The sequence below is a fragment of the Stegodyphus dumicola genome, chromosome 9, assembly GCF_044657685.1.
Source record: "Stegodyphus dumicola isolate Sdum_Otavi_A_Nest chromosome 9, ASM4465768v1".
Classification (NCBI taxonomy): Eukaryota; Metazoa; Arthropoda; class Arachnida; order Araneae; family Eresidae; genus Stegodyphus; species Stegodyphus dumicola.
In genome coordinates, this window is record NC_140776.1 from 98,722,733 (window position 1) to 98,742,283 (window position 19,551).

Genomic DNA, 19,551 nt, shown 5'->3' on the forward strand with positions numbered 1-19,551 from the left:
AAAATTACTGAGGGTTTAATTCCAGGCGAGCAGGTTGGCTGCATGGCCGTTTTTGTGCTTTTGCGCATGTGTATCATCGATACGAGCTAGTTTTCCTTTAGAAATTACAAAGGCATTCCTTCCGTTAGGCAGATACGCCTAGTGCTTTGCCATAATCGACTAAACTAAACCAAACTGGAAAGTAAGCAGCTAGTCCTTAAAATGGTTAATCTTAAAGAAACAGTCTGATCCAACCCTTTCCACCAGTGGATAAGTGGTTAAGACAGTGAAACATCGGTAATTTTTTTATTTCTGTTTCTAGCTAAAGGACAAGCTGCATGGAAATTTCATGCTTTTCTTCACGTGTCACATAAATATGATTTACTTAAAATGCCCATTCGAAACCCTCCTTCTTTTGGTAGACAGTTATTGTGACTTTCGCTTCAATGAAACTTAACTAAATTTCAACTTTAGTACAAAATAAACCTCTCACTTTAGAAAGCAGCGACAATAACCTACGTTTTCTTTTTTAAAATTATTGCCCATGTTAGCTGTATATCAAATTATACACTTTGTTAGGTATAACAAGTGTTATACTGCAAAAATTAATGTGATTATAAGTTTTTTTCCTGCTCTCATATGCCATGAAATTCACTGAAATCTCTACTATTAAAAACAATGAAGAATCTGTGTATATGTATATATTTACGAATGTTCCTCGCACTGTGAAAGAACGGCCGCACCTAGAACCAACAAATTTAGCAGCAGTACTAGTATATAAAAGTAGTCTTCCATTCGAACTTGTGCACCTCAAAACCTGAATTTTGAATTTCGAATATATCTTCTATTTATTTCATATTTTGTATGAATTGAATGAATTTTTGATTTCAAAAGTTTGAAAGCGAACAATAGCAACACTGCTAGAATAAAACATTTTTATCGCCAGACAACCAGACTGTTGCCTTTCAGAGAAATGTAAGATAATGTTCTTTCAATTTCTTATCAATATATACAATATTTACAATCTATATTAAATTCGGCTATTTAAAAGCAATGTGTTGCCACTGCCTGAAATAATATATTCTCAGCTTCCACGCGACAGAGTGTGGCCATTAAGTAAAGGTATATTACTTTTAAATATAATCTGTCTGTTATCGAATTAACCGATTTAAAAGCAACAAACGCAGTTCTTAAGAATGTATTGTTTTTATTCGAAGTTGCCACGATTTTCCTTTTCGTTCAAGTTTTCAGTTCCCTGAAGTAGCATTAACATTATTTATGATAACTTGAATTCAGTATTTCAATAACTTCAAGGAAAACTGAAATAAATAAATGCCTTTTTTTATTTTACACTCAAAAGAAGTTAGAGCTTCATTTTATTGTACAATAATTTATTACAGTATAATATCCTAGATGCTTTCACAATCACAGTAAATCAGAAACATGCAAATATACTATGATATTTCTAAATTCAATTTAAAATATTTTTTTTTTACCACATTAGTAGCTGAATATAAAACTAGTTTGTTATATGTGTTATCAAACTGTCGATTACTTTTCTTTTGAAACTAATTTAATGAAGAAATGCTTTTCTGACTCCAAAATAATTGATTTACGATAAACTATGCAAGTTACAGGCAGCAAAACGGAATGATTTTGCATAATATAGTAAATGTTTGGTGTATCTAGTAGAAGTGTGTTAAATGTTAACGATAGATTTTTTTTTTTACTCATTTCATTGCACTTATTTATGAAAGTAAGGGTTCCTTTTTCCGATACCGAATATTGCAATTGATTGGTCTTAACAAATGTGTTACTTATGCTTGTTAGTGTATATACCAAGATGCACACCTCTCTGAGTTATTTTTACTTCTTTGTAAGAAGTACAAAGGAGTAAAAATAAAGGAAGTATTGTAATCGCGAAAAATTTCGAGTATCATATTTCAACGAAAATGTCCATTTTGACCGCTATCGAATGTAATTTAACGTTTTGGCATGACATCTATACGTAAGAACAGAATAAAGGACTCTTGTCCCCAAAAAACATTATAAAACTAATTTAAAATGAATTCTAAAGAGATTCCTTAATGCTGTCTGTACGTACCTATGTACGTATCTCTCATAACTCAAGAACGAGTAGCCTCAGAACGTTGAAATTTTGTGCATAGGACTGCTGTAACATGTAGATGTGCACCTCCCATTACCTCCCATTTTGGTTGCAATCGGCCGCACCAAAAGTATATAAATATATACAGGGTGTCCATAATTAAACTTGAAATTTGCAAGCGGTCTGTAGCCAAAAACAATGCAGCAGAATTGCATGAAAATTGGGTATTGGCAGAGGGAAATCATGGGAACTTTATCGAGGAAAAAAATGAATTTCAAAAACCACCACTAGAGGGCGTTGTGCAATGTAAACTATGCAAATGTGGTAACTATGATAATCCTGTGCATGCACAGCAACCCTATAAAGATTCGAGAGGCGAACCGCAGTCATACTCCTTTCCAAGTCAAGGAAGATGACGTTGACTCTACAGGAACGCGCTTTACTGGGGAAATTGTTTTATCGAAACGGAGAATCATCTTCCGAAGCTTTGCGGAAATTTCGGTTTTTGAAGCGGTTACGAAAAGGTCCACTCACGAAAAGGTTTGTTAGTCAAGGACTAACAAACATGATTAGGAAATTTGAAGCTACGGGGACATTGAGGATTCAGCCAGGAAGGGGACGAAAGTGTGTTGTAGCACAGGTAGTGGATGCGTCGCGGTTTCTTGGGCGAGTTGAGCTCCAGGATGAATGGCCATTGAAATTTTATGGACCGACGAGGCCCACTTTCATATGAAAGGTGCGGTTAACACGCACAATTGCCGTATTTGGTGTGCTACGAACCCACATCAATTCCTACAAATTCCTTTACACCAGTGCTTCTCAACCCTTCAGTATTCGTGGCCCAATTTTCAGTCATAATTTTCATCGCCCCCCCCCCACTTATAAGAAAGTGTATACAATTATAATGTATTTTGAGTATTTTTGGCGCTAAACCTACACTACGACATTAATTTTAAACCTTAAAAATTACCAAGAATACGGAAATTTATTCACATTTGGCAACACCGATCCTCAGCATTGACAAAACAAGAAACTGTTGCACTTTTATTGCTGTTCTGTCCACCATGTCAGATATACTCGGGGTTTCGCGAAAAGTTTCGATTTGTCTCGAATTTTCTAGAGAGTCTGCGTGGGGCTAAATGGCGCTGCATGTCGCAAGAATTACCTTTTTCCTGAGCCGAGATGCCGTCTCGAGCATGCGCAGATGTCAGAAAATGTTTATAGACTTGTGTCGAATGGAAAGAGAGTGACAGCGCGCTTTTACTCTGCATCGGAGGAAATTCGATAGCGTCAGTTTTAATTCCAGCTAGTCTCATTCGAGTCTATCCTTCTATCGCTATCTATTCTTCAGGCAAGACGATGTGATATAACCACAGTGTTTACGGATGATGGTGCTCCTCAACACATCGCCCGTTGTGTGAAACAAGTGCTCCGCCACCACTTCGGTGAAGTCAGCATCAGCCGGCAATTTCCTACAGCTTGGCCTCCTAGATACCCTGACTTGAATCCTTGCGACTCTTGGCTGTGGCAATACCTCAAGCTCATAGTCTACCACAATCCTATCACATCTCTATCCGACCTTAAAGAAAGCATAGAACGCCATGTGCGTAAAATTCCCCCGTTCATGCTGCCTTCAACAGTCGAACATACAATTTTACGCTTCTAAATGGTAGCAGACAATGGTGGACATCATATCGAGCATATTTTGTAAACTTTTTTAGATTATTTATATGTTCTCAATAAAGTTATGATACGCCCCCTAGGGTTGATTTTTGAAACTCATTGTTTTCCCGCCCTCAATAAAATTCATATCATTTCATTCTGCCTTTACCCAATTTTCATGTAATTCCGCTGTATAGTTTTTGCTACAGACTGCTCGCAAATTTCAAGTTTAATTATGGACACCCTGTATATATAAATATATATATATATCCCCTCTGTTACTGGGCTCAGTTTCTTTATTCTTATATGTTTGCAAATTGTGTATTTTTTGCTTTAAAAATGATTGAATTATGTTGTTCGAGTTAAGATTTCTATGACTTTAGTTAACCTGCATGCAATAATTGCGGAATTATCAATAATGTAAAAGTTTTTTACGTGCGGCTAAGCCTAATTTCTGATTACCATGGCAGCCATATGGTAATTCTTCAGACGATATAATTTTTGTGCACTCTGAGTTATAAAATGAATGTTAATGCTGTTAAGTGAACGTAGAGCTGAAGTGTCGCTATGGAGAACAAATGTAGTGAACTTTAATATATAACCTTATTTTAGCATGTAATGAATGCATTTGTTCTATTATGGTTTATGCGCTATCGACGAAGTAGATCTAATTCAAAATTCGTTGATTGTTAATTCAATATATTTAAATGAAATGCAAGAAAATTGCGTATAATTTAATATTCCGTACAAAAAAGTCATGTGGCGTAACTGATGGGATCATATTTTGTATAATGAATCTCTTACAAAATAGAGTATTAAAGGCGGTTTAGGTATTTAACTTTTAAGAAAAATATTTTTTATACTATTTCGGTGAGTACGACTCGAGACCGCTATGCACGTGCTTTATACACGTCCTAGCTTAATTACTTTCAAATATTTTTCTGAAATGTATTCTTATCAGAAATTCGTAATTTAAGCATGATAAATACCAGGCGTAAATCATGTAACTATTACTTTGTTTGTTATAAATTTGTTCAAAATCCCTCAAAAGTCCTCTTTCTAAAGATTTTTCGGAGAAGGAAACTGAAACATTAAATGTAGCTTCGGTCGGGATCCGAGAAATGGATCTCCTATTTGCTAGTTTGACTTTCTAATCACTTGCGTCGCAAAAGTCTTACATCACTTGTATCACATTAAATCACTTACATGGGGAAGTGAGTTGATTACAGGTGGGGACGGGTTATTTTCTATTACATTTTACTGAGGGTGCTACTACAGAAAGTAATAGGTTTCTCTAAAGCAAATAACGTGAAAAACTGATGGGATTCGAATCATGTATCTTTCATTTGCTAGCTGGCTGTTCTAAGCACTTGCACCACTAGAGTATGCATGGGGAATGCGATGTTCTATCCTACTTGAAAGGCGATTGGGGATAGGAACGAGATCCCTTCTACAAATCCAAACTGAAGATCTTTTCTTAGAGGGCTGGAGGCAAGCTTTTGTAAAACATATAATTGGTCTCCTTGAAAAAAAAAAAAAGAGTATGAAAAATAATGTTACTTATGAAGAGACTAATGAGTTACTCAAAGTCAGGGTTGTATTCAAAATGGATTTGGCAAGATGAGGAAATGAGAATTTTAGGATTTTACGAACTGGGAGTTTGAAACCCAAGTTTTAATATTTTTATCTAAAGTAAAAATTAAATTTCAGAAATTTGTTTTCTGAAGCTTAACATGCGTATCTAGAGGTGTACTAATGTGTGGTTGTACAATGGGCATTGCAATGTGGTATTAATGTGTGATCGCAATCACTTTGACGCCGTTTTCTAAGCGATTCACAAATCCACGTTCCGGATTCATGGAAAAGCAGTGTGTAAGAGTAAAACAATAAAGATCAAGAGCTTTTTATTAGCTCAAGGGGGCCCCAAAGATTTCAGGTAAAAGAGTTCGCCGCTGCATAAATCTGCCACTGGACGTATCTGTCTTTAGTAACATTTGTATATGGTCCAAAAATGTTTTAATTAATGATATTTCCAAAATTTTAAATGGCATGAGAATTTATTTTTATTTCTACACATGTATTTGTTTTTGCGACTAGTTCAGTTAGTAAAAGTAATTTTCCATTTGAAACTTTTTCTTTTTCTGCGAGGACCGTTTAAAAGTTTCAGATATATTTATATTTTTTTTTTTATTTGAAAGCATATAATTTATCAACATTAACATTATTTTCGCTCTTTCTTTGATTTTCTTAGTTTAGCTGACATATAGATCGCTGTCTCTGTTTGCCGCCAATTATAATAATCTAAACAGTTAAATACGTATTGCGTATCCTTCTAGTTATTTAGCATCAGGTTCTTAAAATTTTTTAAATATTCGCTTAATTTTCCACTTCCTCAGTGCGTTCAGAAAAGAGTTTTCTAAATTTTAAAATGGATTCGCCCAAGCAGGAATTTTTTCGTCTTATTGGCACCGCGAACTATCTGCGAAGGTCACATCGAACCTTTCCCTTCTAATTTTTGAACTTTATGCCAGCCTAAAGTAAGAACCGACCCATCACAGCGAACTGACATACAGAAGAACATTCGAAGAAGACATGAAACATACCGTCAATGATTTCGCGAGTTCTATTCTAACTATTTGTGGATGATTTGAGGCATAAGGAATGCAGAAACCATAATAAGAACAGACTAGATTCAAGTAATAAAGAAATAAAAATGATTCTATCTTAGTAAATCTTAATGTTACTATTACTCTGCTTTCGTGCTAAAATGTGTGTTCTTTTTAAAGAAATAATATTGTGATAGTTACTTATAGATTGCACATGACTACTTTTCATTTGTTATGTTCTTACTGTAACTACGTTCTTTGGAAATTAAATGATTCGCAAAATTTTCCGCTCTCGTTTTCAGGCATTAAAAGTACTTAGGAAAAAAAAAAAAAAAAAAAAAAGAGAAAAAATTCGCGGTGAAATACAGTAAAGGGTATGATTTTGTACTAATTTATCTGTAAATATTTGACATATGATAATTTAGATGAAACATATGATAATTTAGATGATTATTAACATATGATAATTTAGATGAAATTATCATCATATGTTTACTTCAAAAATGCTCCGCCACAAACTAAAAACTGTATCAATATGCAAAGATTTCATTTATTTTTGTATAAAACCAATCCGTTCCATTGTGATTATCATCATTATCATCAGCTCTTTTCGTCTTCTTTGTTCCAACTTAAATTTTTGTCGTGTATGAAGGCATATACTAGTTAATTGTACTCATATTTACAAGAAAAATGATAAAATTTGGATTACCTGTAACCAGCAAAAAGTTTGCATTAAACCGGTTGATGTATCTGCTGACTATGCGATCATTCAAAAAAAACAAGTCACTCCTCGATAATTATTAAAAACATCAGATACTTAAGTAGATCAGATCCGCAAATTAACACCAAAATTATTCGAGTTGAAGCTCATCATAGCCAGATGGGAAACAAAAGAGCTGAATAAATTCATAAAGAAGCAGCTCATAATTAGGATGCCCAATCAACTCAAACTACATAGCCCAAATGACATTCAAATCATATACTGTTAAAATTTTCCATTAATGCTGGGATAGAAGATTGATGGGAAGAAGCATTATAAGATCACACAATTTTCAGTTTTGCATCAAAGTTAGCAGTTAACGGCTATTCTATAACGGTTCTTTAAATTCAATTTTACAGATTATGACTTGCTACCTGTTGTCTTTGGAGTTGCGCTTATGATGAGAAAGAGAAGATCTGGATTACTTATAACAAAAAGAACACATCGAAAAATAAATGTTAAAGATAATAATTATCAACAGGAATAAACGTAATGTGTGCGAATTTTCAGTAGTTATCGTTTCGAAGTTTAAATAGAAATTCTTCTTCAACTGCAGAAGCGAAAATGACGATAAATAAACTTATCCTTGTCCAATAGGAATTCGAAAACGTTCCAGCAAAGGGAAAGGAAACTAAGCTATGAACACCATCTATTAATAAAAATGTGAGCTCTTAAAGAAATTATTTCATAGTTCTTTTTCATTCACGTTTTTATCAAATAGTCAATCACTAGTGGCTTTGCTTTGGTAACGTCTGTTGCCTGTCGCACGAAAACAAGTTCTTCTGTTGTCATTTTTCCTCCTGCTGTTGGTGGTGTATGGTGTATTGAGAATACGGCAAAGCACACTAGGTCTATCTGCCTAAGGGGAGGGATGCCTTCGTGGAGGACTTTCTAAGGGAAACTGGCTCGTTTACACGTTACATATGGGGAAAACCACTAAAACGCCATGCAGCCAGCCCGTTCTCGGGATTCGAACCTCGGACCGAACTACCAGTGTTCAGCGATTTTACCGCTCGGCCGCTGGTGGGCCTTCCTCCTGCAGTTGAAAGAGAAGGTTTATTAACCTTCGAAATTATAGTACTGTAAAATCACTCACTGATTTGCTGATTTTGCTGATAATTATTATGTTTTATATCTGAATTATTACAAGTTCTTTCGTCCCTTCGCAAAAAAACATTTAATTTTAAAAAGCCGTAAGTAATTGGAACCCTACCTGGAATATATAATTAAAACTACAATTACGCCAAAAAATTAATGCTTTAGTAGCTCTATTATTAACGTATAGAACTAAAATATAGCATAGCTAATGACTATAAACGTTTTGGGAAATTATGTAAATTATTAACAGAACATTTAATAACTTTTATTGGGAACTGTTAGATTTTTTTTTTTATATTTGAAATTTTAGATTTGTAATAAACGAACTCGAACTGTTTACATTATATATCCTCTGAAATATTTTAGAATTGTTAGAATTATGAAATGTTTTGAGTTATTTTGTTTATCGCATCATATTTTAAAATTCCTTATATTTACTAGTTCTTTATATATTAGCACGGCGAGTGAAATTCTTTGAAACATAATCTTCAATATTTCTTTGTAGTACAAGATAGCCCACATTGTAGCCCGATTTCTGTACATATAAATCATGCTGTTTAAACGAGGTCTTATCTTTTGTTCCATTGTTGCGTGTGTACGGGTTCGTAATAGATTGAATGCATACAGGTCCGAGGTTCATAAAATTTATTTTGTTGAAATAAACATTTCAGAGTTCTGGAACTTTCCACAGAAATACTCGTACAGGTGTTCCCAGTGACACACATTGTAATCAGTAGTTACACTTCAAACTGCTAAAAACGTTAAAGATAATGCCATGAAAAGCATATCTAAAGAGGAAGTTAACCCAGAGATATCTCAATATTCCGAACTCACGCTGAACTTAACTGAGAGCTCTCCGGTCTTGTATAGTTTTTCACCTCGTCGCCGAGATATTTCTAGTACTTTCTGCTTTTCGAAATTACTGGAAGGCATATGAGGGCCAGCTACGTTTACAGCTAATTTAGAGACGTACATTTATTCAATTACAATACCTACTTTGGTTATACAAAGACCGGACCAAAATGTCGGCAAGCGGTCACCAAAACCGTCACAAGCTTTGTTTGTGATATCTCTCCAATTTAGCGAGATAGCCATTTAGTCAACGTTACATAGATTTACTTTTCCGGAAGAGCATCCTCTCTCCAGGCTTTCATGTTACAGTGTACAGAAAAATAACATTTCGCATCATTAAAATCATCTATCTGTATATAAAATTCGTAACACTATGTTTGCGGATTGTACGTCTGTTGGGCCACTTGGTGTTGCCAAACAAAGCGGTGTCTTAGGCTCTATTTTTCTTCTTGCCCGCATTCTTTCTGTGCATATCGCACCAGAAAGATGGCGCCCATCTTATCATATTATCGCCAAATGTGGGCTACATTTTTATAGGTCATTGTTTTATTATGTTAATTTATTGTACTTTAAGTGCGGCATTCTTTAAAAAAAAAAAAAAAAAAAAAAAGAAACTAGGAAATGAATAGCGTACAGCCTCCTAATGATCGATGGTTTTGTATGATGCTTCCGTTTACTTATATCTGTACCAATACACGTATACACTTCAGATCTGAATTACACGATAGCAATCAAGGGAAGTGCCCTGCACCGCTATTTTCAGGGATGGGACTTCCAAAATCCTTCTATAATATTTAAAATAAGTAAAATTAATTTTTTTTTTCTGTTCTTGATTTCAAAAATATAAATTTGAAAGATGGAACAAAATGTTACATTTTTTATTTCAGTTTTATGCCTTTTTTTCAAGAACCCTGGACCTTGGCCTCGCACTCTCGTAGGTCACGGATAACATTTAGCGAAGCTTCGATTTGTAAACTAACGTGGCTAATCTCTAGCTGTGGTGTGACCAGCCTATTTGAAGTTTGTGATGTCACGTGTTTATGAAAGTCCGTTCGCAAAGATGGTCTTGATTATTTAAGTCATTACTTTGGTATATACCAGGGGTTCTCAACCAGGAGGGACTTACCCCTAGGATTGAATTGAGGAGTTTCAAGAGGTGAATGGAGTCAGCATTTTATTTAGTTGTATTTAGTTTTTATTTATGAATATATAAAACTACTTTTATTTGGTATTTACCAACATTTTCTATACTTTCTATTATTATTTTATAAAAACACTATTTTGCGTGTTTCTTTAGTGTTGCAAAGGAGGTGATTCCACCTCCTTTGCAGTGGTACAAGGTGTAGTATACACCTAGCAGTGGTACAAGGTACTCCTAGCAGTGGTACAAGGTGTGTATGGGGAAAAAAAGGTTGAGAACCACTGGTCTATAAAGTTTTGTAATAACATCGGGAAATAACTCTTTAGGTTCTTCAGTTTTAGTTCTTAGAGTTCTTTCCAGGGGACTGGAAAGGATACCTTGGCTTATGTTTTACACAACGCATAATAAACAAGGGCATAAATACAGAATATATTATAAAAGATAAAATGTATTTTTATTTAAATACCTTTAAATGAAGAATAGTAAAGTATCATTTATTTAAAGGAACGCTTTATATAATTCTCATCAATTTTAAATGCGACATATGCCAATTTACATAGCTGTATTCCAAATTTGAAGAATCCCCTGACGGTCGGATCCAAGGGTCTTCTACCTCTCTTTTCTAACCATCAAACCACTCGAGAGGGATGCATTCTCAAGGCCGCTCGCTATATATTTAAGTATCCCCCTGTTCCAAAGACACTATACATTTATAAATAGCTAACTGTTTTTCGAGGTTCGAAGCCGGGTTCAGCAATACGGCAGCCAGTAAACACTACACCAAGCAAACAGGCCTTCGTAAGAGGTTTTGCATGAGTTCTCCATGTTTTTTAAATCTGGGATCCCTCTGTGGCCGTGTGGATAAGACCACTAAACACTTGTAGTTTAACCTGGTTAAAGCCTCGGCGAACGAACTGACTGCATGGGCATTATCATGGTTTTCCTCATGTGTGACGTTGATGTGAGCTAGTTTCTCTTAGAAAATTCTTTACGGAGGCATCCCTTCCGTTAAGCAGACAGCCCTCGAGACTTCATCACGATCAAATAAACTAAGTAAATCTTATCAGTCAGGCTACGCATACATCAGTAGCCATGATGAAAAAGCAGTCAAATTTGATTTAGTTCAATTGAAAAAAAAAAAGGAACCATTTGTAAAAAATGTCTGCCGAAGAATTTTTCATTTACTTTTCCTATAGAGACCGAAAGCAATATATATAACGGTATTTATTGGTTTGCTGGAGGGAACAAAATGTCGGTAACTCCTTTCACAGCTCTAGGGTAAATGCGTCGAGTTCACTTATCCTCGCTTATAATTAAATGAAAGAAGTGAAAGCAGTTGGTCCAATTGGAAGATCTCGGTCTCATCTATTCACACTGTATTGCCTGAAAAAGGTTTTACATTCTTTACCACAGCTTGTAGGAGTGAATAAAAGGGTAATTACAAAATTGAATTCTGTACAGAAATTTCTTCCTCTTCAAGCGGTAGTATTTCATTTACTTTACTTTATTGAATTTATTTCTTTTTCAATTATTATTTTTTTTCCTATGCTTGTTCTCCCTCGCAGATGTCGTCGAAAACCAGTCCTGTATCGATTTCCGATAATTTGCCCGGGAAAACAAATTTTCTGCTGTAAACGTTAGTTAGTTTTTTGGTTGGTAGGTAGAGAGAAATTTTCTTTTTCCATACTTGCTCGGGAGGGAACATGATTGGAATGCAAATGAATAGATATAAAATGAATAAAGCAATAATAAAAGTGTTTAGAGTTATATACGGAAGTAACCTTCGAATGCATTTAAGCACTTGAACTTAGAAAGCAGACAAGCAACCGTAATTGCGTTCACATTCCTTTGGCTAACGATGCCTTTGGTAAATGACAACTCGAAATAAAATTTAATATGTATGTTAGTTACGCTGTTATTAAGTTCTTTGTGCTTTAATGTTATTTAAAGAGCAAAATTAAAGGGTTATTTATTTTAGGAAGAGAAAATTGAACCACAGACCTTTCTCCTCCAAATTCAAAGCTAATATCTAATCAAAGAGAAACCCTCCGATGTAAAGATTAGGAAATAAAAAGGGAAAAGAAAGAGAAAGGGAGGGGGAAAATAAAAATATTTTTACAATTTAATATGGTTTATCAGTCAAGATTATCCATAGAGATAACACAGCTGGAAATGAGGAACAATTTAAAGGATATTAGACAGTACATTTAGGCTAACATGGAAAAGCTACATGTATACTTTGCATATTTGCAAAGTGAAAAAAATATGCAAGGTAATTTGTATAAAAGTAATGACGGTTTTTCATTAAATATATTGTCAGTTAAATGCAGTTTTATTTTAATTATATTAAAAATAATAATAAATAAATAAAAAAAACATATTAAGAATTTTATCTATATTTTTTAAAAATTTATTAATTGGTAACAGATAATTCAATTTTGAAAAATCTTACATTTTGTCGACTTGAAGGAAAAGTGAAACAGCGCATTTACATGGATGATGTAAAAACCCGTTTTGAAACTAATATTTCTTTTGGGCTAAAAAAAAAAAAAAAAAAACATATTTTGGTGTGGATTTTTATAAAATTCTGTTGACTTTGAGGACGATCGGATTAAAATCCTTCTTCCTCTAAAACGTTTTATTTTCTGTAAAAATGGGAGGAAGGCCAACCATTTTATATCAAAAGTAAAAGGCGAAGCCAAGTGGAAAAGAACGTCGCCAGATCAATCGGCGAAAACTGTGACTCAACGTAAAAGATTCGAAAGTGTTAGGGAGTACTAGATCGGAATTAATGTCAATCTAGTGCTTTCAAAATGGATTCCAGTCCGCTTTCGTTAATTCTAATCCAGTTCTCCTTAGCACTTTCAAAATTCTATAATACCTTAGCTTTTTTACCTTTCATAACATTTTCCTCAACAACACACGGGATTCGTTTTTGCTTTGTTCATTGCTTTCGGTATAAAACGGTTATCGTTCTATGTCTGATTGCTCTCGAAGTCAATAGAATTTTGTTCAAAATCTAGGCCAAATTGTTTGCTTTTTTGCCTAATTTCCATACGCATATTTGTAAGAAATTAAAGCAGACATACCATGCTCACCTTCGGGGTGCAGTATTTAAGCACATCAATCGGGGCAACTGGAAGATTCCATTCTCGACAAGAGCATGGCTGATGTTTTTTTTTGGGGGGGGGGGGGTTCCACCTTTAAAGACCCATAAGTTTAAACCTAGGCTGGTGTTCGAAATGAAGAGAATTCTTACATTTGGTCGATTATCTTCGAAACTGATGAATAGATTTTATTTAATATGCACACAGTTTGATGTAATTAAAATGGTACATACGTACAATAGCCATGGTATGCACACATGATCGTGCATAAGGTTCAGAGGCCGCACAATAGAACAGAAGGTGGAACTAATAGGTGGTATGGTCCCTTATAACAGTCATACAGCTCTCACAACTTACTTCACATACTGCCTCATTTTTGTAATGTAAAATGTGGTGCTTATGGCAGTCAGTACCATATCCGCAACAAAATTGTTTTCCTTTCACGGAGAGTTCTGAGTGGGGAAGGCAAATCGCAGATACCCTTCAAAGAGTGTCCCAAACATGTTCTGTAGAGCTTAGGTCTGGCTATACAATCCATCCAATTTAATACCTTTTCTCAGATAGTTATTTACCACATTATCCCTGTGTAGACTAGCGATATATCCATAAAATGAATTCTGTTTAACTGCACCCCTGAAAAGGCAAGCATTGGACACCACTATTTGATCTGTTTATTGTGCTCAAAGGATACCTCAGCTAAGGAATAATTTAAGTGGAAATTAACTACTAGATTATCGCTACGTGTTTCACCTTTGGCATCGCTACGTGTTACATCTACGGCATAAAAGGAGTTGTTACTTTGCACATGTGTATGGAGATTAATCAAAATATTTAATAGAGATATATGTCAGTTATAAGCAAAGTAAAACAGTATAATAATATATAATTCAAATGTAACGTCACGTGCGTAAGAGTTCGTAACAGATTTGCACTCAGAACCGATGATAACTTGAATACATTCATCTTTGAAAAATCACTTTACATTTTTGTAACTTTTTCCATAAAATAGTCGTATAGCTGTTCTCAGTACAATAGAGCATAGTCAATAGTTACCACTTTAAACTACTAAAAATCTTGAACAATACAGAAAGTCTCAAATGAATAGGCTTAGTGATCTCTCAGTACTCCGAGCTAAACTCTGAATTAAACTAAACTGATGGTCTGTACGGTCTTTAATAATTTTACGATGTTCGCTGAGAAATTTCCAGTGCCTTCGATATTTCAAAATTACTGGAAGCCGTAAAAAGTTACAGTTCCAACTGCGCCAGATACAGTTCAGATCGAACTAATTACAGTTACCTAGGTACAGAACCAAAATGTCGCCAAATTGGCGCCAAGCTTGCGGACTTTTAGTAATTTCTCGCAAAATTTGGTGACAAAAATTATTCGCCAAAACCATCGCCAGCTTGGAGCTATCTAGCCAGATTGGTGAGATAGCCATTTACCTCAGTGTTAAATGTACTGACTCCCATATGCTTGTTTTTCCTGCAATGCTTCACACTCTTGAGACCTTACATGCTATACTATACAAGAGATTTTACAATTTACATATTATTTCATTAAAATTATTTACAAATATACAAAAGTGGTGGCAATAAGTAAAGCTACAGCATGGCCCAAATAAAGCTGGCACGGAAAATGTGTATAATTCTTTCACTAAGTCTACCCTTGTAAATAAATAAGAGAACTATCCTTTGCTACAAAACCCGTTTTGTGCCATTTTGTCACTTCCATTGCATTGTTTACTAGAGATTTCGCCAAGACACTTAAATTCTTGAGAAAACAGTACAATACACGTTTTTTGGGTACATTGAACCTTTCATGATTATCAGTTATGTCAATCATAATCGATCAACCGAGAGAATCCTATTTTAATGTGTGTGTGCTGTGTTTTTGCCTATAACTGGGACAGCCAACTTAAGCCATAGGCTCTTTTGTGGTTGCATCGGAATCAGAAAATCGAGCCGCGGACCTCTCAATAACTCACTGAGTTCATTATTATCACGGTTCGATTCCCGTCGAAGGCGTTGCTTATTTTTCATCTTGCCTGCTTCTGCAGACCACTACACCACGAAGTTTCGCCTAGAAGGGGGAGAAATACGTTATATACTCCCCCTTTTAAAGGGCGACTGAGGTTTTTAGGGGATCCAATCCTTTTAGATCGGGCGCCACTGTACATTAGGTATTCATTAGGTATTTTTGGAAGCAGGCAAGATGAAAAATGACGGGAATCGAACCGCGGACCTCTCATTTACGCGCCGAGCGTGCAGATTACTACACCACGAAGGCTCGCCAAGAAGGTGGGAGAAATACCTTATAAAGTGGATGGGCTGCTTCCCATAAACAAGCAAACAAACATGTTTCTCATGATTGGCCTTCGCATAAAAATGTACACGCTTTATTTTATCATTAACACTATTTTGTGTTGCACTCAGCTAATCACTAAACAACGTCTACTCCAATTTCTTTTGATTTCTTTGCTGTTTAGAAGACGTTTTTATGAAATTAAAAAAAAAAAAAAAAAAAAAAAAAAACAGTTTTTCAGGTGAAATATTATTTTGGCCACCCCGTATCATCATCTTGTTTTAAATCAGAGAAATCGGATGAAAAACTAGAAAATCGATAGAATTAGAAACTAAAAAAAAAAAAAAAAAAAAAAAAAAAAAAGAAAGAAAAGAAAGAAAGAATAAAAAAAGAGAAAAATGAAGAAAGGGTTTTGGTAAGTTGTATTCCATAAAATAATTTCTTCATACCTTTATTCTCTTGTATTTAGTTTATATAATGAATGGGTTTAGCCGTGAAACTGCCTTTGAGGAAATACTAGAACGAGAAAAGAGAATATATCCCGAAATCTTGTATCAATGATAAATCTACTATGTGTTACAATGTTACCTTGCTACGAGAAAATTACCTAGAAGCTAGATATCACTATCTAGCAAAAGCACAAAGAAGTCAGTCTTCTAAGATAAATATTTAATCATAGACATATCGCATATCATAAAAATTCATCAAGAAGATCTATATTTATCTCTCCAATCATCTAATGTTCCATTTTGTAAGACATGTACCTGCTTCCTTTCTTTGTAGCTAAAGGCAACTGTATTTGTAAAAGAAACGTAACCAATTGCAAGAGAAATTTTGACGATGTAGCAAACATACCCCAGATTTTTCCCCTTTTATTTGTTGACGAAAGAAGTAATCCTTAATGATAGTGGAATATATAATTTTACTATTTATCTGTTTCAGCGAGTAACCATGGTAACAATTCCTGAGGCATGATATATCAAGGAAAAAGTATTCATCATTTCTAGTCTTCCCAAGATTCTTTGAACTAGTAATTAAATTCATGGTTCAGTTGTTAACTTATACACACATTACATCAGAGATTCTGTGCAAGTTAAAAATCAAATTTGTAGAAGTTCTATTTTTATTATTGACTTAAGAGACAAAGATGAGCTGGAAATAATCGAGAATCTTCGAGACTTCTATGGTAAATTTAATTAAGGAACGTAAAGTGTAGTTTTCTAAATTGATGATTGTTCAAATTTTTTGGCTTCGAATCTTAAATTGGCAAATTTTAAAGCACGACATTTCAATTACTTGAAGTAATGTGACTCAAACATATTTCGGTTAACGAAATGAGAGAGAGAGAGAGATCTACGGCTTGTTGAATAATAAATTTCGTGTATTTGTATCCCATTAAGTATCCTTTTTTAAAAAAGTTGTCACTCTGTTAATATACACAGCAGTTTTAGACATAAAAAATGGCTCCATATCAATACGATTTTTTTTTCTGATATTGAAATTAACATTAACAAATCCTTTTTTTCAAAACGATGTGGTTTTTGTTTTCTTTCTGTGGCTCAAATACGTATTTATTGCATACATTTTATTATATATTATTTCAGCAAAGATTACATGAGTTTAAAGAATATAAATAATCTTAACTAAATTAGAAAAAATGTTAAGCTTACGAAAAATTTGGCATTTTATCCTTAAAAATTCAAAAACGAAATCCAATGAATAATATTAAAAGGATAAAAGAAATAGTTTACCGCATGTCATCAGACCAAAACTACCTTGTACAGAAGGAAAACTGGCATTACATGATCATTTACTTAACCTATTTTTAAAAAAGTATCATACGCTATGATAAGTAATGCATCACGAAATAAGCAAAAGTATAATAGGTCTCTAATCAACTACAACCTTATAGTAAGTGCATTAAAAACCTTTTCATTGTTTTTTTCATATGTAAACTAAACATGAAAGCAGTTTTTCTAAGAAAGTCCTCCACGAAGACTAGTTTCTCTATTACGGTACTGTGGTGCCATGGTATGATGCCTTGGTGAACCATGCTATTAGAGCAGCATGTTCCATATACTATGATGCTCTGCACAGCCTTTATAATATACTTTTGTTTTTGTCATATTGCGTTGCAAAATCGCCGGGATATCCGTTATTGTTTTCAATAGTTCTTTTCTTCCTAAATTTAACATTTCCTCCAAAATTCCTCCAACTTTATCATTCCCTTTAAAAAATAAACGCATTTTGTATCTTTTGCCACCTTGGACTATATAGGGTTGACTGCTAGGCATATTATATATAGGGTTGACTGCTATTAGAATATGGGTTCTATTCACGGGTGAAGCTTGGTTGTTTGTAGCTGTTTTTATCCGAAAATATCTGCATTTCAGTAAAAGTGTCACCAAACTTGAGTGGAACTTCCGATTTCCATTTTTCGACATTCTACTTAAATTTGTTTTATGACTATTAATTTAAAAAATCTCTATCTTTTTCCCAATATAGTCCTGGATGTAATAAAAATCTCAGAACGGTTCAGATCAATACCGGATGTAATGTAATCTTTCACATAGGCGGATTATAAGCAGAAAACGTTGTGCCTGAGTAGGTTTTATATTTATAAAATCAATACTGCGTATAATCGACCAGCACACAACTGAAACTACATATGTTCGATACTGTGTTTTATCAATATTGCGTAATTTCACTATCCCCAATGTTCGACAAAAGCATACAACCGACACTATGGGCCAGAATGCGATCGACAAAATAGAAACGAAATTTTGATAATGATAAAACAATGAATAAAAGAATTCATGTTCGTTTCGTTACTTCGACAAAGTCTTCACGGTTATACTGTCGTGACTTTATACAGCTGATACCGGTGTAGGACTGAAATTGCATAGAATCGACACCGACATAGGATCTACACGCCGTAGGATAGGTTTGATTTATTTAATTATGGCAAAGCTCGTAAGGGACTATCTGCCTAAGGAAAGGGATGCCGCTTTCGTGTAGGGCGTTCTAAGAGAAACTGGCTCGTATACACTCCCATGCGGCCAGCCCGTTTGTCTGAAATCGAACCAAGATCGGAACTCTCAGTCTTCAGCGTCTTAACCACTCGGCCGGTGGTGGCTCCGTAGGATAGGCACCAGAAGGTTTTTGACATTAGTAGTGCATAGGTTTTTATAGCACAAGTTCGAGCGGAGGGTTATAATTATCAGTTGCGCATATAGGGTACTTCCGCAGGATCGACACCAACATAAAACAACATTGGCACTGGCATGGGATTGATACTGGCATGCAGTCGATACTAACACGGAATCGATATCATAGGACAGGGTCGAATGCGTGCTTAAATTAGCAACGATCCATAATCTAATCGTAAAGAATTTGGTTAAATTATTATTTTTAGACTACTTACACAGGGACGACATTGGTACATGATCGAAAAGTCATAGGATCAAGACCAGAGTATAACCGACACTGGCATAGCGCATAATCAAAAGGTAAAGAATTTAATCGAATTATTTTTTTTAGGGTATTTGCGAACGACACCAATATAGAGCAGACTCTGGCATAGGATTGCCGAGAAGCAGTGAGCAACATTTTAATCGCAATAGCTACAGAATTTGAAAGAATTAAATAGATGGGCTTCTAAGTAGTTCTGATTAAAGTTGAGTAATCAAATAACTGGAAAAGTGTTACCCGCGTCCGTTGTAACTTGAACAGCTCTTATACAAAATCTTCACAGGCTGTTTCTTCCCTTCTATTTAGTTGCTAAGTCAGAAATACGCATGAAAGCACTCACGTTGTAGGAAGAAGTAATAAGAGCATTTGGAGACCTAAGTGACTTGAGTTGTAGGGTTTTCCTTATTTTGCAGAACAAACTATTTTAAGTTTGGTACCTTTCCAGAACTCCTCAACTTCCCCTC